The following is a 21,937-nucleotide window of genomic DNA, read 5'->3' on the forward strand; positions in this document are numbered from 1 at the left end:
AGAGAGAGTTTGGAGAGAAAGGCGGAAGAGAGAGCGGGAGAGTGTGAGGGAGAGAGAGGGGGAGCGATAGAGGGGGAGAGACAGGGTGAGAGAGAGAAAGAGAGGGTGAGAGAGAGGTGAGAGAGGGAGGTGAGAGAGACGGGGTGAGAGAGCGGTGTTAAGAGAGCGGGGTGTTAGAGAGAGGGGGCAGAGAGTGGGGGAGCAAGAGGGGAGAGAGTGGTGGAGTGAAAGAGGAGGAGAGAGAGGAGGAGGGGGAGGGGGAGAGAGACGGGTAAAGTGACGGGGAGAGGTGGGAGAGAGACAGAGGGAGTGGGGGGGAGAGAGGGGGCGATATAGGAGGCGAGAGTGGGGGGTGAGAGAGGGAGGAGAGAGGGGGCAGAGAGAGAGAGTGTGGAGAAAAATGGGGGAAGAGAGAGCAGGAGAGTGAGAGGGAGAGAGGGGGAGGGAGGGGGATGAGAGAGCGGGGGTGAGAGCGGGGTGTGAGAGGGAGGGCAGACAGTGGGCTGGAGAGAGAGGGAGAGATAGTGGGGGGAGAGAGATGGGGAGAGAGAGGGGGAGAGAATGGGGAGAGGGAGGAGGAGAGACAGGGAGAGAGAGAGGGGAAGGGAGAGGAAGGTGCGAGGGAGGGTGAGAGAGGGGGGACAGAAAGGGGGTGAGAGTGGGGTGAGAGAGAGGGGAGAGAGATGGGGAGAGAGGAGGGGAAGAGAGTGGGGGAGAGAGAGGGAAGAGTGAGGGGGAGAGAGGGGGGTAGAGACGGGGCGAGAGAGGGGGATGGAGAGGAAGGTGCGAGGGAGGGGGAGAGAGGCGGACAGAGAGGGGGTGAGAGCGGGGGGAGAGAAAGGGGAGAGAGATGGGGGTGAGAGTGGGGAAAGAGAGTGGGGAGTGAGGGGGAGAGAGAGGGGGAGAGGGAGGGGCAGATAGAAGGGTAGAGAGACGGGGAGAGCGACGGGGAGAGCGACGGGGAGAGGGGGAGAGGCGGGGAGAGAGTGTGGGAAGGAGAGGAAGGGGGCGAGGGAGGTGGAGTGAGGTGGACTGAAAGAGGGTGAGAGTGGGGGGAGAGAGAGGGGCAGAGAGAGGGGAGAGTGAGAGGGTGAGAGAGTTAGGGAGTGAGAGACGGAGAGAGAGAGGGGGAGAGATTTAGGCGACAGACTTGGTGAAGAGTGAGGGGGGAAGAGAGAGTTTGAGGGGTAGAGAGAGAAGGTGAGCGGGGTAGAGAGAGACGGGGATAGAGAGAGTGGATGAGAGATGGGGTAGAAAGAGTGGAGAGAGAAGGGGAGAGAAGGGGAAAGGAGAGAGGGGTTAGAGGGGCAGAGTGGGGGTGAGAGGGGGAGAGTCGGGGGGGAGAGAGAGAGGAGAGAGAGGAGAGAGGGAGGCGGCCAGAGGTAGGGGGACAGAGGGAGGGGAACAGAGGAAGGGGGACAGAGAATCGACAGAGAGAGAGAGAGAGGGGAGACAGAGGGGGGAGAGAGAGGGGAGAGTCGGGGTGAAGAGTGAGAGGAGAGAGTGGGTGCCAGAAGGAGGGGGACAGAGAATCGAGGGAGAGAGAGGGGGAGAGAGAGGGGAGAGAGAGGGGGAGAGAGAGGAAGAGAGAGTGGAGGGAGAGAGAGTGGGGTAGAGAGTGGTGGAGGGAGAGGGTTAGGGAGGAAGGGAGTGAGAGAGAGTGGGAGAGAACTAGATGACAGAGTGGGGGAGATTTAGTGAAGAGAGAGAGGGGGAGAGAGAGAGAGTGAGGGGTAGGGGGTGCGAGAGAGAGATGCCAAGAGAGGCGCTGAGAGAGACGGTAGAGAGAAGGGGAGAGAGGAGGGGAGAGAGGCGGGGAGAGTGGAGGGGAGAGAGAGGGAAGAGAGAGAGGTGGTAGAGAGAGATAGAGAGGGGGAAGAGAGATGGGGGGGAGAGAGGGGAGAGAGAAGGGGGTGAGAGAGGGAGGAAGTGAAAGAGGGAGGGAGAGTGAGGCGACAGAGTGAGGGGAGACAAAGGGGCAGAGAGAGGGGCAGAGTGATACGGGCGAGAGAGGGAGGGCGAAAGGAGGAAGGAGAGGAGGCAAGGGAGAAGGGGCAAGGGAGAGGGGTAGTGAGGAGGAGAGAGATGGTGAGAGAGAGGCAAGAGAGACGGGGAGAGAGAGGGAGGGGGAGAGAGGGGAGAGAGGGGGCAGAAGCGTGGTGAGAAAGTGGGGGAAGAGAGATGGGCAGAGTGTGGGGGAGAGCGTGGGGGTGAGTGGGGGGGAGAGAGAGAGGGAGAGAGAGGGGAGGGAGTGGGGGGAGAGAGGGAGGGGGAGAGAGGGGGAGAGAGGACGGGAGAGGGGCAGAGAGCGGGGGGAGAAAGTGGTGGAAGAGAGATGGGGAGAGTGTGGGGGTGAGTGAGGGGGTGAGAGAGAGGGGGAGGGAGAAGGAAGGGGAGAGAGTGGGTAGAAAGGGGAGAGAGGGCGGGAGAGAAGGGGCAGAAGCGTGGTGAGAAAGTGGGGAAAGAGAGATGGGGAGAGTGTGGATGTGAGTGAGGGGGGTGAGAGAGAGAGGGAGAGAGAGTGGAGGGAGTGGTGGGGAGAGAGAGGGGAGAGGGAAGGGGAGAGAGAGGTGGAGAGATAGAGGGGGAGAGACAGGGCGAGAGAGACAAAGAGAGGGTGAGAGAGTGGAGAGAGAGGGATGGTGAGAGAGCGGGGGCAGAGAATGGGGAGAGAGTGGGGGGGCGATAGAGGGGCAGAGAGGGGGGAGAGACGGGTAGATTGACGAGGAGGGGGGAGAGACGGGGAGAGACGGGGCGAGAGAGAGAGGCGCGAGAGAGCGGGCAGAGAGAGAGAGTGTGGAGAGAAAGGGGGAAGAGAAAGCGGGAGAGTGAGAGGGAGAGAGAGAGGGGAGAGAGTTTGGTGAGGGGGGGCAAGAGGGGGGAGAGGGGGAGAAAGAGGGGTCAGAGACAGAGAGTGTGTAGAGAAAGTGGGAAGAGAAAGCGAGAGAGTGAGAGGGAAGGGGGAGAGATAGAGAGGGAGAGAGAGCGGGAGAGAGGTTTTTTTTTAGATTACTTAGATTAGATTAGATTACTTACAGTGTGGAAACAGGCCTTTCGGCCCAACAAGTCCACACCGACCCGCCGAAGCGTATACCATCCAGACCCATACTCCTACACTTAACGCTTCACCTAACACTACGGACAATTTAGCATGTTGAATTCACCTAACCTGCACATTTTTGGATTGTGGGAGGAAACCGGAGCACCAAGAGGGAACCCACGCAGACACGGGGAGAATGTGCAAACTCCTCACAGAGTGTCGCCTAGGCGGGAATTGAACCCGGGTCTCTGGCGCTGTGAGGCAGCAGTGCTAACCACTGTGCCACCGTGCCGCCCATGAGAGAGTTTGGTGAGAGAGGGGGGATGAGAGAGGGGGGCAAGAGAGGGGGAGAGAGGGGGAGAAAGAGGGGTCAGAGACAAAGAGTGTGTAGAGAAAGGGGGAAGAGAAAGTGAGAGAGGTTGGTGAGAGAGTGGGGGTGAGAAAGCGGGGGTGAGAGCGCGGGGGGTGAGATTGAGGGGGAAGACAGTGAGGGAGAGAGAGGGGAAGAGAGTGGGGAGAGAGAGGGAGAGGGAGGGGAGAGAGAGGGGGAGAGAGAGTGGGGAGAGACAGGCAGAGCGACGGGGAGGGGGGAGAGATGGAAGGAGAGAGGGGGAGGGAGATGAAGGGGGCGAGGGAGGGGGTTAGAGAGGGGACAGAAAGGGGATGAGAGAGGGGGAGAGAGCACGGGGAGAGAGAGGGGAGAGAGAGGGGAGAGAGAGGGGGAGAGTGGGGGCGCGAGAGGAGTGCGAGAGTGGGCTAGAGGGGGTGAGAGAGGAGGAGAGAGAGAGGGTGCGAGACAGAGAGGGTAGAGAGGGGGGTAGAGAGAGAAGGGTGGAGAGAGATGGGGCGAGAGAGGGGGCGAGAGACGGTGGCGACTAAGTCGGGCGAGGGTGAGAAAGCGGGTGAGAGAGGGGGCGAGAGAGGGTGGCGAGTGAGGGGGGCGAGACGGGGGTGTGAGAAAGCGGGCAAGAGAGGGGGAGAGAGAGTGGGAGAGGTGGCAGAAAGAAAGAGTGTGGAGAGAAAGGGGGAAGAGAGAGCGGGAGAGTGAGGGGGAGAGATAGAGGGAGAGAGAGTGTGGTGGGGGGAGAGAGGGGAGAGGGGGAGAGAGAGGGGGACAGTGAGAGCGGACGAGAGAGTGAGGGTGAAAGTGGGGGGGTTAGATCAGTGGGTGAGAGAGGGGGCGAGAGAGGGGGGAGAAAGTGGGGGAAGACAGATGGGGAGAGTGTGGGGTTGAGTGAGGGGGTAAGGGAGAAGGAAGGGGAGAGAGGGGATAGAGAGTGGGGGAGAGTGAGAGAGAGGGGAGAAGGTTCGGTGACAGAGTGGCGAGAGAGAGAGTGACGGGTAGAGAGAGGGTGTGAGAGAGAGACGGTGAGAGCGCGGTGAGAGGGGGGTGAGAGAGCGGGGTGAGAGAGCGGGGTGAGAGAGAGGGGGGAGAGAGAGGGGGGAGAGAGAGGAGGGAGAGAGTGGGGAGAGAGAGTGGGGAGAGAGAGAGTGGGGGAGAGAGGAGGCAGAGATGGGGGTGAAAATGAGAGAAAGCGGATAGAGAGAGTCAGGGGTGAGAGATGGGGAGAGCGAGGTGCGAGCAAGAGAGACGGGCGAGAGAGGGTTGAGCGAGAGAGAGAGAGGTGCAAGTGTGAGTGAGTAGTGAAGGGACGGAAATGAGAGAGAGTCTGAGAGATCAAGAGAGAGTGCGATGAGTGGACAAGGGAGAGAAAGTGAGAGAGAGAGAAAGATAGACAGAGGGGGAGAGCGAGATATGGAGAGATACAGGGCGAGCTAGAGAGAGAGGGACATGAGTGAGAGGCACTCGGGGGAGAGAGAGAGAGAGAGAGAGTCAGGTGAGCGAGAGGGATGAGGTGGAGAGTGAGTGAGTGGGTGAGAGAGAGTGAGTGAGAGGAAGAGAGATAGAGAGAGAAGGTGAGAGAGGGGCTGAGAGAGAATGGGAGTGAGAGGGTGAGAGATAGAGAGTGAGGGTGTGAGAGAGGGGATCGAGAAAAAGAGACAGAGTCAGAGAGAGACAGAGAGAGATGTCTCAGTGAGGACCAGTACAGCAGAGGTGAGAGCAGGACCCTCACAGGATGGTTGGAATGTAGCCTAGAATGTTGCTGTGTATCTGTCCCCCTTCTCTCTGTCACCCTCCTCTCTGTATCTATAGCCTGTCTTCCAGGTCTGAATACAGAAGGCCCTGTGCTGTTTGCTGTGAGTGCTCTTACCGGCTGCAGGATTTACTGAAGGTTCCAGACCTCCCTCTCCATTTCTCTCTGACTGACCAACCGTCTTTGTTGTGGTTATGGACGAGACAGGAGTTAGGAATTCAGCTGAGACAGGGACATCCTGATTACCTGCAGGAGATAGAGAAACAAACAGAATGGGAAATTAGACTGATGCAGTGAGGGTTACACATGGAGAATGGCATTGAATCCCACAGAGATCTGGAAAATCCCAGTCACCATCCCTGGCCTGTGCTGCTGCGTCTCTCTGGAGTGGAGAATTCTGTTGGCTCAGGATCTGGAGTAGCTGCAAGAGCGAGAGAAGTTGACAGAGGCAGCAATTAGACCCACACAGTGAGGGATACCACATGGAGAGAGACTGAGTGATATCACCAGAGTGCAGGACGGTATCAGGATCACACAGTGGTCATGATGAAAGGGTTGTGATTCATGATGCACTGGGATGAGTACTCACTGACGGTTGAGCTATGAGTAGGACAGGTGATGGCCTCGTGCTATTCTCCCCTGACTGTTCATCCAGATGTTAATGCCGGTGTCCAGTATAACCCATCTAACTACCTAATATCCTTTCGGGAGGGAAATCTGTTATAGGCAGCGGGTCTGGCCTACACATGATCCAGACCCAGAGCGATGGGGTTGACTCTGAACTACTCTCTGTAATGATCCAGCAAAACACTCAGCTCAAGGGCAGCTCGGGGTGGGCATGCGATGCTGCCCAGCCAGAGACAGCAACATCCCATGAGTGAATTAGACATAACATTGGTGGGACCAGTGTCCTGGCCAATCATGTCAGCAGGCTTATGGGCAGGACATTACACTGACAGAGAGGATGCAGGGCCAGAGTTCAGGTGAAAGGAGCTTTCCAACTCCAAACAGAAATGGCAATGTAGCTGAAGACAAGCAGAAAGGATCAGGGAGAGACAGAATTTAACTGAAACTGTACATCAGTGAATTGGACTGTGATAAGAAATTGTGGAAAGAGTCAGTCGTAATGTTCTTTTTTTTGGACTGGCTAAAGTCTCTGCAAAAAGGTGGATGGACTGTGGTACGGAGATAAATGGGATTTAGTGGTGACACGGCGAACAAAAGGTGGAACATGAATATTCTATGGTACACCTCCTTGAGGGGTCTGAGGGAGAGCAGGATGGGTAACCCTGACAGTAATGGTAACAAAGGCAGTACAGAGAAAGCATTTTGGCCTCAGATGATACAGCTGAATCAGCCTGAATGCAGTTTCTGGGTAACACATGACAAAAACACAAGCAGGAGAAGAGTTTTGAGGCTGCCTAACAGCATTCCAATGCTCAACCCTGTTACACATTCCAATGAATTCCTGTGTACTGCAAAGGCACTGTGATCATTTTGGGAGACTTCAGTCTTTGTATAATCTGGGACAGTCACATTGGCAAAAGTGATGTTCTCCAAACTCCTCTTTGAATGTTTCTGTCAGTGTTTGTTTGAATAACACATTGTGCAAATGGCCAGGGACGTGACTATCTCAGATCGACCGTTGGGTGAATATGCTGAGGGAAGGAATAATGTCACATTGAGATATCCTCTGGGAAATTGCAGTATATTGGAATTCAGTGAGATGATGGATTTTTAAAGTGACGAGAAAGCACACCCTACAATCACAACCAAAGCCATTGACATGTGTTTGAGAGGAGAACTGACCAAGGTAAACAGGGGAAACAGTGAAGTGTATGGCTGGTAATGGACAGTACAAAACATTTACAGTCATAGAGAGGTACAGCACAGAAACAGGGCCTCCGGTCCAACTCATCCACGCCACCCACATATCCTAACATAATCTCATCACATTTGCCAGCACTTGGCCCAAATCCCTCTCAACCCTTCCTGTTCGTATACCCATCCAGATGCTTTTTAAATGAAGTAATTGTACCAGTCTCCACCACTTCATCTGGCAGGTCATTCCATACACGCAACATGCTCCACAACAAAACGTTGTCCCTTACATTCCTTTTATATCTTTCCCCTCTCATCTTGAACCTAGACACTGCAGTTCTGGACTACACCACCCCAGGGAAAAGACCTTGTCTGTTATTACTAACCATGCCTCTCATGGTTTTATAAACCTCCATATGGATACCCCTCAGCCTCAGACATTCCAGGGAAAACAGCCCCAATCCATTTATCCTCTCCCTTTAGCTCAAATCCTACAATCCTGTCAGCATCTTTGTAAATTTTTACTGAACCCTTTCAATTTATGCAATATCCTTCCAATAGGGAGGAGACAAGAATTGCATGCAATATTCCAAAAGTGGCTTATCCAATGTCCTGTACAGCCACAACATGACCTCCAAACTCCTCTACTCAATGTACAGATCAGTAAACACAAGCGTACCAGACACCTTCTTCACTATCCTATCGACTCACAATTCTCCTTTCAAGGAACAATGAACCTGCACTCCAAGGTCTCTTTGTTCAGAAACACTCCTTGGGACCTTAATATTAAGTGTATAAGTCCTGCGAAGAGTTGCTTTCCCAAAATGCAGCACCACCCATTTATCTAAATGAAGCTCCATCTGCCACTCCTCCGCCCATTGGCCCACCAGTTCACCATCCCGTTGTAATGTGAAGGAACATTCTTCACTTTCCACTACACCTCCAATTTTGGTGTCATCTGCAAATTTACTAACTATACCTGCTATGTTCACATCCAAATCATTGATATAATTAATGGAAAATAGTGGACGCAGCACCGATCCTTGTGGCACTCCACTGGTCACAGGTCTCCAGTCTGAAAAAACAATCCTCCACAACCACCCTCTGTCGTCAGCCTTCGTGCCAGTTCTGTATCCAAATGGCTGGTTTTCCCTGTATTCCATGAGACCTATCCTTGCTCTCCAATCTCCCATGTGGAAACATTTCGAATACCTTACTGAAGTCCATATCACTCACACCCACCGCTCTGCCCTCATCAATCCTTTTGTTACTTCTTCAAAAAACGCAATACCTTGAGACATGATTTCCCACGGACTATCCCCAATTAGACATTGCCTTTCGAAACACATGTAATTCCTGACCCTCATATATCCGTCTTTCAATATGCGCACGACTGACGTCAGGCGTACCAGTCTGTAGTTCCCTGGCTTGTCCTGACCACCCGTCTTAAACAGTGGCACCACGTTCGCCCAACCTCCATCATCTGGCACCTAACCTGTGTCTATCGATGATACAAATATTTCAGCATGGGGCACAACAATCACTTCACTAGCTTCCCACAGAGATCGAGAGTATACCTGATAAGGTCCTGGGGATTTATCCAGCTTTAACCATTTCAAGACATCCAGCACCTCCACCTCTGTAAGGTGGACATTTTGCAAGATGACATCATATATTTCCCAATGTTATTTCCCAAACCGTCATCCTGTTCTATATCTTCCATGCCGTTCTCTACAGGAAAGACTTGTTCAGTGTCTCCCCAATCTCCTGCAGTTCCACGTGCAGGCTGTCTTGAACTTTGAGGGGCACGATTCACTCCCCGGTGACCCTTTGGCATTTATACATTTGTAAAAGATCTTTGGATTCTCCTTAACTGTAATTGGTAAAGCAAACTCATGTCCCATTTTTGGCCTTCTTATTTCCCTCTAACCCTACACAACACTGCACTCACCCCCTCCCTGACTGATCCCTACACAACACTGCACTCACCCCCTCCCTGACTGATCCCTATCCAACACAGCACTCACCCCCTCCCTGACTGATCCCTACACAACACTGCACTCACCCCCTCCCTGACTGATCCCTACACAACACTGCACTCACCCCCTCCCTGACTGATCCTTACCCAACACTGCACCCTCCCCCTCCCTGACTGATCCCTATCCAACACTGCACTCACCCCCTCCCTGACTGATCCCTACCCAACACTGCAATCTCCCCCTCCCTGACTGATCCCTACCCAACACTGCACTCACCCCCTCCCTGACTGATCCCTACACAACACTGCACTCTCCCCCTCCCTGACTGATCCCTACCCAACACTGCACTCTCCCCCTCCCTGACTGATCCCTACCCAACACTGCAATCTCCCCCTCCCTGACTGACCCCTACACAACACTGCACTCTCCCCCTCCCTGACTGATCCCTACACAACACTGCACTCTCCCCCTCCCTGACTGATCCCTACCCAACACTGCACTCTCCCCCTCCCTGACTGATCCCTACCCAACACTGCAATCTCCCCCTCCCTGACTGATCCCTACCCAACACTGCACTCACCCCCTCCCTGACTGATCCCTACCCAACACTGCAATCTCCCCCTCCCTGACTGATCCCTACCCAACACTGCACTCTCCCCCTCCCTGACTGATCCCTACCCAACACTGCACTCTCCCCCTCCCTGACTGATCCCTACCCAACACTGCACTCTCCCCCTCCCTGACTGATCCCTACCCAACACTGCACTCTCCCCCTCCCTGACTGACCCCTACCCAACACTGTAATCTCCCCCTCCCTGACTGATCCCTACACAACACTGCAATCTCCCCCTCCCTGACTGATCCCTACACAACACTGCACTCACCCCCTCCCTGACTGATCCCTACACAACACTGCACTCACCCCCCTCCCTGACTGACCCCTACACAACACTGCACTCACCCCCTCCCTGACTGATCCCTACCCATCACTGCACTCACCCCCTCCCTGACTGATCCCTACACAACACTGCACTCACCCCCTCCCTGACTGATCCCTACCCATCACTGCACTCACCCCCTCCCTGACTGATCCCTACTCTACACTGCACTCACCCCCTCCCTGACTGATCCCTACACAACACTGCACTCACCCCCTCCCTGACTGATCCCTACACAACACTGCAATCACCCCCTCCCTGACTGATCCCTACCCAACACTGCACCCACCCCCTCCCTGACTGATCCCTACCCAACACTGCACTCACCCCCTCCCTGACTGATCCCTACACAACACTGCACTCACCCCCTCCCTGACTGATCCCGACCCAACACTGCACTCACCCCCTCCCTGACTGATCCCTACCCAACACTGCACTCTCCCCCTCCCTGACTGATCCCTACCCAACACTACACTCACCCCCTCCCTGACTGATCCCTACCCAACACTGCACTCACCCCCTCCCTGACTGATCCCTACCCAACACTGCACTCACCCCCTCCCTGACTGATCCCTACCCAACACTGCACTCACCCCCTCCCTGACTGATCCCTACACAACACTGCACTCTCCCCCTCCCTGACTGATCCCTACCCAACACTGCACTCACCCCCTCCCTGACTGATCCCTACCCAACACTGCACTCACCCCCTCCCTGACTGATCCCTACACAACACTGCAATATCCCCCTCCCTGACTGATCCCTACCCAACACTTCAATCTCCCCCTCCCTGACTGATCCCTACCCAACACTGCACTCACCCCCTCCCTGACTGATCCCTACCCAACACTGCACTCACCCCCTCCCTGACTGATCCCTACCCAACACTGCACTCACCCCCTCCCTGACTGATCCCTACACAACACTGCACTCACCCCCTCCCTGACTGATCCCTACACAACACTGCACTCACCCCCTCCCTGACTGATCCCGACCCAACACTGCACTCACCCCCTCCCTGACTGATCCCTTCCCAACACTGCACTCTCCCCCTCCCTGACTGATCCCTACCCAACACTGCACTCACCCCCTCCCTGACTGATCCCTACCCAACACTGCACTCACCCCCTCCCTGACTGATCCCTACCCAACACTGCACTCACCCCCTCCCTGACTGATCCCTACCCAACACTGCACTCACCCCCTCCCTGACTGATCCCTACCCAACACTGCACTCTCCCCCTCCCTGACTGATCCCTTCCCAACACTGCACTCTCCCCCTCCCTGACTGATCCCTACCCAACACTGCAATCACCCCCTCCCTGACTGACCCCTACCCAACACTGCACTCACCCCCTCCCTGACTGACCCCTACCCAACACTGCACTCACCCCCTCCCTGACTGATCCCTACCCAACACTGCACTCACCCCCTCCCTGACTGATCCCTTCCCAACACTGCACTCTCCCCCTCCCTGACTGATCCCTACCCAACACTGCAATCACCCCCTCCCTGACTGACCCCTACCCAACACTGCACTCACCCCCTCCCTGACTGACCCCTACCCAACACTGCACTCACCCCCTCCCTGACTGATCCCTACCCAACACTGCACCCACCCCCTCCCTGACTGATCCCTACCCAACACTGCAATCTCCCCCTCCCTGACTGATCCCTACCCAACACTGCACTCACCCCCTCCCTGACTGATCCCTACCCAACACTGCACCCACCCCCTCCCTGACTGATCCCTACCCAACACTGCACTCACCCCCCTCCCAGACTGATCCCTACCCAACACTGCACTCACCCCCTCCCTGACTGATCCCTATCCAACACTGCACTCACCCCCCTCCCTGACTGATCCCTACCCAACACTGCACTCACCCCCCTCCCTGACTGATCCCTACCCAACACAGCACTCACCCCCTCCCTGACTGATCCCTACCCAACACTGTAATCTCCCCCTCCCTGACTGATCCCTACCCAACACTGCACTCACCCCCTCCCTGACTGATCCCTACCCAACACAGCACTCACCCCCTCCCTGACTGATCCCTACACAACACTGCACTCACCCCCTCCCTGACTGATCCCTACCCAACACTGCACTCTCCCCCTCCCTGACTGATCCCTACCCAACGCTGCAATCTCCCCCTCCCTGACTGATCCCTACCCAACACTGCACTCACCCCCTCCCTGACTGATCCCTTCACAACACTGCAATCTCCCCCTCCCTGACTGATCCCTACACAACACTGCACTCACCCCCTCCCTGACTGATCCCTTCCCAACACTGCACTCACCCCCTCCCTGACTGATCCCTTCACAACACTGCACTCACCCCCTCCCTGACTGATCCCTACACAACACTGCACTCTCCCCCTCCCTGACTGATCCCTACCCAACACTGCACTCTCCCCCTCCCTGACTGATCCCTACACAACACTGCACTCACCCCCCTCCCTGACTGATCCCTACCCAACACTGCACTCACCCCCTCCCTGACTGATCCCTACCCAACACTGCACTCACCCCCTCCCTGACTGATCCCTACACAACACTGCACTCTCCCCCTCCCTGACTGATCCCTACCCAACACTGCACTCTCCCCCTCCCTGACTGATCCCTACACAACACTGCACTCACCCCCCTCCCTGACTGATCCCTACCCAACACTGCACTCACCCCCTCCCTGACTGATCCCTACCCAACACTGCACTCACCCCCTCCCTGACTGATCCCTACACAACACTGCACTCTCCCCCTCCCTGACTGATCCCTACACAACACTGCACTCTCCCCCTCCCTGACTGATCCCTACCCAACACTGCACTCTCCCCCTCCCTGACTGATCCCTACACAACACTGCACTCACCCCCCTCCCTGACTGATCCCTACCCAACACTGCACTCACCCCCTCCCTGACTGATCCCTACCCAACACTGCACTCACCCCCTCCCTGACTGATCCCTACACAACACTGCACTCACCCCCTCCCTGACTGATCCCTATCCAACACTGCACTCTCCCCCTCCCTGACTGATCCCCACCCAACACTGCACTCTCCCCCTCCCTGACTGATCCCTACCCAACACTGCACTCTCCCCCTCCCTGACTGATCCCCACCCAACACTGCACTCACCCCCCTCCCTGACTGATCCCCACCCAACACTGCACTCTCCCCCTCCCTGACTGATCCCTACCCAACACTGCACTCTCCCCCTCCCTGACTGATCCCTACCCAACACTGCACTCACCCCCTCCCTGACTGATCCCTACACAACACTGCACTCACCCCCCTCCCTGACTGATCCCTACCCAACACTGCACTCACCCCCTCCCTGACTGATCCCTACCCAACACTGCACTCACCCCCTCCCTGACTGATCCCTACCCAACACTGCACTCACCCCCTCCCTGACTGATCCCTATCCAACACTGCACTCTCCCCCTCCCTGACTGATCCCCACCCAACACTGCACTCTCCCCCTCCCTGACTGATCTCTACACAACACTGCACTCACCCCCCTCCCTGACTCATCCCTATCCAACACTGCACTCTCCCCCTCCCTGACTGATCCCCACCCAACACTGCACTCACCCCCTCCCTGACTGATCCCCACCCAACACTGCACTCACCCCCTCCCTGACTGATCCCTACCCAACACTGCACTCTCCCCCTCCCTGACTGATCCCTACACAACACTGCACTCACCCCCTCCCTGACTGATCCCTATCCAACACAGCAACCTCCCCCTCCCTGACTGATCCCTATCCAACACAGCAATCTCCCCCTCCCTGACTGACCCCTACCCAACACTGCACTCACCCCCTCCCTGACTGATCCCTACCCAACACTGCACTCACCCCCTCCCTGACTGATCCCTACACAACACTGCACTCTCCCCCTCCCTGACTGATCCCTACACAACACTGCACTCACCCCCTCCCTGACTGATCCCTACACAACACTGCACTCTCCCCCTCCCTGACTGATCCCTACACAACACTGCACTCACTCCCTCCCTGACTGATCCCTCCCCAACACTGCACTCTCCCCCTCCCTGACTGACCCCTACACAACACTGCACTCACTCCCTCCCTGACTGATCCCTCCCCAACACTGCACTCTCCCCCTCCCTGACTGATCCCTACCCAACACTGCACTCTCCCCCTCCCTGACTGATCCCTACACAACACTGCACTCACTCCCTCCCTGACTGATCCCTCCCCAACACTGCACTCTCCCCCTCCCTGACTGATCCCTACCCAACACTGCACTCACCCCCTCCCTGACTGACCCCTACACAACACTGCAATCTCCCCCTCCCTGACTGATCCCTACCCAACACTGCACTCTCCCCCTCCCTGACTGATCCCTACACAACACTGCACCCACCCCCTCCCTGACTGATCCCTACCCAACACTGTAATCTCCCCCTCCCTGACTGATCCCAACCCAACACTGCAATCTCCCCCTCCCTGACTGATCCCTACCCAACACTGCAATCTCCCCCTCCCTGACTGATCCCTACCCAACACTGCACTCACCCCCTCCCTGACTGATCCCTACCCAACACTGCACTCACCCCCTCCCTGACTGATCCCTCCCCAACGCTGCACTCACCCCCTCCCTGACTGATCCCTACACAACACTGCAATCTCCCCCTCCCTGACTGATCCCTACCCAACACTGCAATCTCCCCCTCCCTGACTGATCCCTACCCAACACTGCACTCACCCCCTCCCTGACTGATCCCTCCCCAACACAGCACTCACCCCCTCCCTGACTGATCCCTACCCAACACTGCAATCTCCCCCTCCCTGACTGATCCCTACCAAACACTGCACTCACCCCCTCCCTGACTGATCCCTAACCAACACTGCACTCACCCCCTCCCTGACTGATCCCTACACAACACTGCACTCACCCCCTCCCTGACTGATCCCTACCCAACACTGCACTCTCCCCCTCCCTGACTGATCCCTACACAACACTGCACTCACCCCCTCCCTGACTGATCCCTACCCAACACTGCAATCACCCCCTCCCTGACTGATCCCTACCCAACACTGCACTCACCCCCTCCCTGACTGATCCCTACACAACACTGCACTCACCCCCTCCCTGACTGATCCCTACCCAACACTGCACTCACCCCCTCCCTGACTGATCCCTACCCAACACTGCAATCACCCCCTCCCTGACTGATCCCTACCCAACACTGCACTCTCCCCCTCCCTGACTGATCCCTACCCAACACTGCACTCACCCCCTCCCTGACTGACCCCTACCCAACACTGCACTCTCCCCCTCCCTGACTGATCCCTACCCAACACTGCACTCACCCCCTCCCTGACTGACCCCTACCCAACACTGCACTCACCCCCTCCCTGACTGATCCCTACCCAACACTGCACCCTCCCCCTCCCTGACTGATCCCTACCCAACACTGCAATCACCCCCTCCCTGACTGATCCCTACCCAACACTGCACTCTCCCCCTCCCTGACTGATCCCTACCCAACACTGCACTCACCCCCTCCCTGACTGACCCCTACCCAACACTGCACTCACCCCCTCCCTGACTGATCCCTACCCAACACTGCACCCTCCCCCTCCCTGACTGATCCCTATCCAACACTGCACTCACCCCCCTCCCTGACTGATCCCTACCCAACACTGCACTCACCCCCTCCCTGACTGATCCCTACCCATCACTGCACTCACCCCCTCCCAGACTGATCCCTACCCTACACTGCACTCACCCCCTCCCTGACTGATCCCTACCCAACACTGCACTCTCCCCCTCCCTGACTGACCCCTACACAACACTGCACTCACCCCCTCCCTGACTGATCCCTACCCATCACTGCACTCACCCCCTCCCTGACTGATCCCTACCCTACACTGCACTCACCCCCTCCCTGACTGATCCCTACCCAACACTGCACTCACCCCCTCCCTGACTGATCCCTACACAACACTGCACTCACCCCCTCCCTGACTGATCCCTATCCAACACTGCACTCTCCCCCTCCCTGACTGATCCCTACCCAACACTGCACTCACCCCCTCCCTGACTGATCCCTCCCCAACACTGCACTCACCCCCTCCCTGACCGATCCCTACACAACACTGCACTCACCCCCTCCCTGACTGATCCCTACCCAACACTGCACTCACCCCCTCCCTGACTGATCCCTACCCAACACTGCACTCACCCCCTCCCTGACCGATCCCTACCCAACACTGCACTCACCCCCCTCCCTGACTGATCCCTATCCAACACTGCACTCACCCCCTCCCTGACTGATCCCTACCCAACACTGCACTCACCCCCTCCCTGACTGATCCCTATCCAACACTGCACTCACCCCCTCCCTGACTGATCCCTATCCAACACTGCACTCACCCCCTCCCTGACTGATCCCTACCCAACACTGCACTCACCCCCTCCCTGACTGATCCCTATCCAACACTGCACTCACCCCCTCCCTGACTGATCCCTATCCAACACTGCACTCACCCCCTCCCTGACTGATCCCTATCCAACACTGCACTCACCCCCTCCCTGACTGACCCCTACCCAACACTGCACTCTCCCCCCTCCCTGACTGATCCCTACCCAACACTGCACTCACCCCTCCCTGACTGATCCCTCCCCAACACTGCACTCACCCCCTCCCTGACTGATCCCTACACAACACTGCACCCACCCCCTCCCTGACTGATCCCTACCCAACACTGCAATCTCCCCCTCCCTGACTGATCCCTACCCAACACTGCACTCACCCCTCCCTGACTGATCCCTCCCCAACACTGCAATCTCCCCCTCCCTGACTGATCCCTACCCAACACTGCAATCACCCCCACCCTGACTGATCCCTACCCAACACTGCAATCACCCCCACCCTGACTGATCCCTACCCAACACTGCACTCACCCCCTCCCTGACTGATCCCTACCCAACACTGCACCCACCCCCTCCCTGACTGATCCCTACACAACACTGCACTCACCCCCTCCCTGACTGATCCCTACCCAACACTGCAATCTCCCCCTCCCTGACTGATCCCTACACAACACTGCACTCACCCCCTCCCTGACTGATCCCTACCCAACACTGCAATCTCCCCCTCCCTGACTGATCCCTACACAACACTGCACTCACCCCCTCCCTGACTGATCCCAACCCAACACTGCGATCTCCCCCTCCCTGACTGATCCCAACCCAACACTGCACTCACCCCCCTCCCTGACTGAGCCCTACCCAACACTGCACTCACCCCCTCCCTGACTGATCCCTACCCAACACTGCGATCTCCCCCTCCCTGACTGATCCCTACCCAACACTGCACTCACCCCCTCCCTGACTGATCCCTACCCAACACAGCACTCACCCCCTCCCTGACTGATCCCTACCCAACACTGCACTCACCCCCTCCCTGACTGATCCCTACCCAACACTGCACTCACCCCCCTCCCTGACTGATCCCTACCCAACACAGCACTCACCCCCTCCCTGACTGATCCCTACACAACACTGCACTCACCCCCTCCCTGACTGATCCCTACCCAACACTGTAATCTCCCCCTCCCTGACTGATCCCTACCCAACACTGCACTCACCCCCTCCCTGACTGATCCCTACCCAACACAGCACTCACCCCCTCCCTGACTGATCCCTACCCAACACAGCACTCACCCCCTCCCTGACTGATCCCTACCCAACACTGCACTCTCCCCCTCCCTGACTGATCCCTACCCAACACTGCACTCACCCCCTCCCTGACTGATCCCTACCCAACACTGCACTCTCCCCCTCCCTGACTGATCCCTCCCCAACACTGCACTCTCCCCCTCCCTGACTGATCCCTACCCAACACTGCACTCACCCCCTCCCTGACTGATCCCTACCCAACACTGCACTCACCCCCTCCCTGACTGATCCCTTCACAACACTGCAATCTCCCCCTCCCTGACTGATCCCTACACAACACTGCACTCACCCCCTCCCTGACTGATCCCTTCCCAACACTGCACTCACCCCCTCCCTGACTGATCCCTTCACAACACTGCACTCACCCCCTCCCTGACTGATCCCTACCCAACACTGCACTCACCCCCTCCCTGACTGATCCCTATCCAACACTGCACTCACCCCCTCCCTGACTGATCCCTACCCAACACTGCACTCACCCCCTCCCTGACTGATCCCTACCCAACACTGCACTCACCCCCTCCCTGACTGATCCCTACCCAACACTGCACTCACCCCCTCCCTGACTGATCCCTACCCAACACTGCACTCACCCCCTCCCTGACTGATCCCTACACAACACTGCACTCACCCCCTCCCTGACTGATCCCTACCCAACACTGCACTCACCCCCTCCCTGACTGATCCCTTCACAACACTGCACTCACCCCCTCCCTGACTGATCCCTATCCAACACTGCACTCACCCCCTCCCTGACTGATCCCTACCCAACACTGCACTCACCCCCTCCCTGACTGATCCCTACACAACACTGCACTCACCCCCTCCCTGACAGATCCCTTCACAACACTGCACTCACCCCCTCCCTGACTGATCCCTTCACAACACTGCACTCACCCCCTCCCTGACTGATCCCTACACAACACTGTAATCTCCCCCTCCCTGACTGATCCCTACCCAACACAGCACTCACCCCCTCCCTGACTGATCCCTACCCAACACAGCACTCACCCCCTCCCTGACTGATCCCTACACAACGCTGCACTCACCCCCTCCCTGACTGATCCCTACCCAACACAGCACTCACCCCCTCCCTGACTGATCCCTACACAACGCTGCACTCACCCCCTCCCTGACTGATCCCTACCCAACACTGCACTCACCCCCTCCCTGACTGATCCCTACACAACACTGCACTCTCCCCCTCCCTGACTGATCCCTATCCAACACAGCAACCTCCCCCTCCCTGACTGATCCCTATCCAACACTGCACTCTCACCCTCCCTGACTGACCCCTACACAACACTGCACTCACCCCCTCCCTGACTGATCCCTCCCCAACACTGCACTCACCCCCTCCCTGACTGATCCCTACACAACACTGCACTCACCCCCTCCCTGACTGATCCCTACACAACACTGCACTCACCCCCTCCCTGACTGATCCCTACACAACACTGCACTCTCCCCCTCCCTGACTGATCCCTACACAACACTGCACTCACCTCCTCCCTGACTGATCCCTACCCAACACTGCACTCACCCCCTCCCTGACTGATCCCTACCCAACACTGCACTCACCCCCTCCCTGACTGATCCCTACCCAACACTGCACTCACCCCCTCCCTGACTGATCCCTACCCAACACTGCACTCACCCCCTCCCTGACTGATCCCTACCCAACACTGCACTCACCCCCTCCCTGACTGATCCCTACACAACACTGCACTCACCCCCCTCCCTGACTGATCCCTACCCAACACTGCACTCACCCCCTCCCTGACTGATCCCTACCCAACACTGCACTCACCCCCTCCCTGACTGATCCCTACACAACACTGCACTCACCCCCTCCCTGAATGATCCCTCCCCAACACTGCACTCACCCCCTCCCTGACTGATCCCTCCCCAACACTGCACTCACCCCCTCCCTGACTGATCCCTACACAACACTGCACTCACCCCCTCCCTGAATGATCCCTCCCCAACACTGCACTCACCCCCTCCCTGACTGATCCCTCCCCAACACAGCACTCACCCCCTCCCTGACTGATCCCTACACAACACTGCACTCACCCCCTCCCTGAATGATCCCTCCCCAACACTGCACTCACCCCCTCCCTGACTGATCCCTCCCCAACACTGCACTCACCCCCTCCCTGACTGATCCCTACCCAACACTGCACTCACCCCCTCCCTGAATGATCCCTCCCCAACACTGCACTCACCCCCTCCCTGACTGATCCCTACCCAACACTGCACTCACCCCCTCCCTGACTGATCCCCACCCAACACTGCACTCACCCCCTCCCTGACTGATCCCTATCCAACACTGCACTCACCCCCTCCCTGACTGATCCCTCCCCAACACTGCACTCACCCCCTCCCTGACTGATCCCTACCCAACACTGCACTCACCCCCTCCCTGACTGATCCCTACACAACACTGCAATCTCCCCCTCCCTGACTGACCCCTACACAACACTGCAATCTCCCCCTCCCTGACTGATCCCTACCCAACACTGCACTCACCCCCTCCCTGACTGACCCCTACACAACACTGCAATCTCCCCCTCCCTGACTGATCCCCACCCAACACTGCACTCACCCCCCTCCCTGACTGATCCCTCCCCAACACTGCACTCACCCCCTCCCTGACTGATCCCTACACAACACTGCACTCACCCCCTCCCTGACTGATCCCTACCCAACACTGCACTCACCCCCTCCCTGACTGATCCCTACCCAACACGGCACTCACCCCCCTCCCTGACTGATCCCTACCCAACACTGCAATCACCCCCTCCCTGACTGATCCCTACCCAACACTGCACTCACCCCCTCCCTGACTGATCCCTACACAACACTGCACTCACCCCCTCCCTGACTGATCCCTACCCAACACTGCAATCTCCCCCTCCCTGACTGATCCCTACCCAACACGGCACTCACCCCCCTCCCTGACTGATCCCTACCCAACACTGCAATCACCCCCTCCCTGACTGATCCCTACACAACACTGCACCCACCCCCTCCCTGACTGATCCCTACCCAACACTGTAATCTCCCCCTCCCTGACTGATCCCAACCCAACACTGCACTCACCCCCTCCCTGACTGATCCCTCCCCAACACTGCACTCACCCCCTCCCTGACTGATCCCTACCCAACACGGCACTCACCCCCTCCCTGACTGATCCCTACCCAACACTGCACTCACCCCCTCCCTGACTGATCCCTACCCAACACTGCACTCTCCCCCTCCCTGACTGATCCCTACCCAACACTGTAATCTCCCCCTCCCTGACTGATCCCTACCCAACACGGCACTCACCCCCTCCCTGACTGATCCCTACCCAACACTGCACTCACCCCCTCCCTGACTGACCCCTACCCAACACTGCACTCACCCCCTCCCTGACTGATCCCTACCCAACACTGCACTCTCCCCCTCCCTGACTGATCCCTACCCAACACTGTAATCTCCCCCTCCCTGACTGATCCCTACACAACACTGCACTCACCCCCTCCCTGACTGATCCCTACCCAACACTGCACTCACCCCCTCCCTGACTGATCCCTACACAACACTGCACTCACCCCCTCCCTGACTGATCCCTACCCAACACTGCACTCACCCCCCTCCCTGACTGATCCCTACCCAACACTGCACTCACCCCCCTCCCTGACTGATCCCTACCCAACACTGCAATCTCCCCCTCCCTGACTGATCCCTACACAACACTGCACTCACCCCCTCCCTGACTGATCCCTACCCAACACTGCAATCACCCCCTCCCTGACTGATCCCTACACAACACTGCACTCACCCCCTCCCTGACTGATCCCTACCCAACACTGCACTCACCCCCCTCCCTGACTGATCCCTACCCAACACTGCACTCACCCCCCTCCCTGACTGATCCCTACCCAACACTGCACTCACCCCCTCCCTGACTGATCCCTACACAACACTGCACTCACCCCCTCCCTGACTGATCCCTTCCCAACACTGCACTAACCCCCTCCCTGACTGATCCCTACCCAACACTGCACTCTCCCCCTCCCTGACTGATCCCTACCCAACACTGCACTCACCCCTCCCTGACTGATCCCTACCCAACACTGCACTCACCCCCTCCCTGACTGATCCCTACCCAACACTGCAATCACCCCCTCCCTGACTGATCCCTACACAACACTGCACTCACCCCCTCCCTGACTGATCCCTACCCAACACTGCACTCACCCCCCTCCCTGACTGATCCCTACCCAACACTGCACTCACCCCCCTCCCTGACTGATCCCTACCCAACACTGCACTCACCCCCTCCCTGA

At 57.4% G+C, this 21,937-nt stretch overlaps 1 long non-coding RNA gene across 1 annotated transcript in view; it reads right to left on the minus strand.

The window, feature by feature from the left end:
• Window positions 1-21,937, minus strand: part of LOC148135647 (uncharacterized) — a 133,948-nt gene that overhangs the window by 39,914 nt on the left and 72,097 nt on the right. The window contains exon 2 of the long non-coding RNA XR_015755324.1: window positions 5,254-5,382. This is a non-coding gene — a long non-coding RNA (uncharacterized LOC148135647). The remainder of the gene's footprint in view (window positions 1-5,253; window positions 5,383-21,937) is intronic.

The sequence above is a fragment of the Chiloscyllium plagiosum genome, unplaced genomic scaffold (assembly GCF_037043375.1).
Source record: "Chiloscyllium plagiosum isolate Xiang-an unplaced genomic scaffold, Cpla_swu_hap1 HiC_scaffold_49, whole genome shotgun sequence".
Taxonomy (NCBI): domain Eukaryota; kingdom Metazoa; phylum Chordata; class Chondrichthyes; order Orectolobiformes; family Hemiscylliidae; genus Chiloscyllium; species Chiloscyllium plagiosum.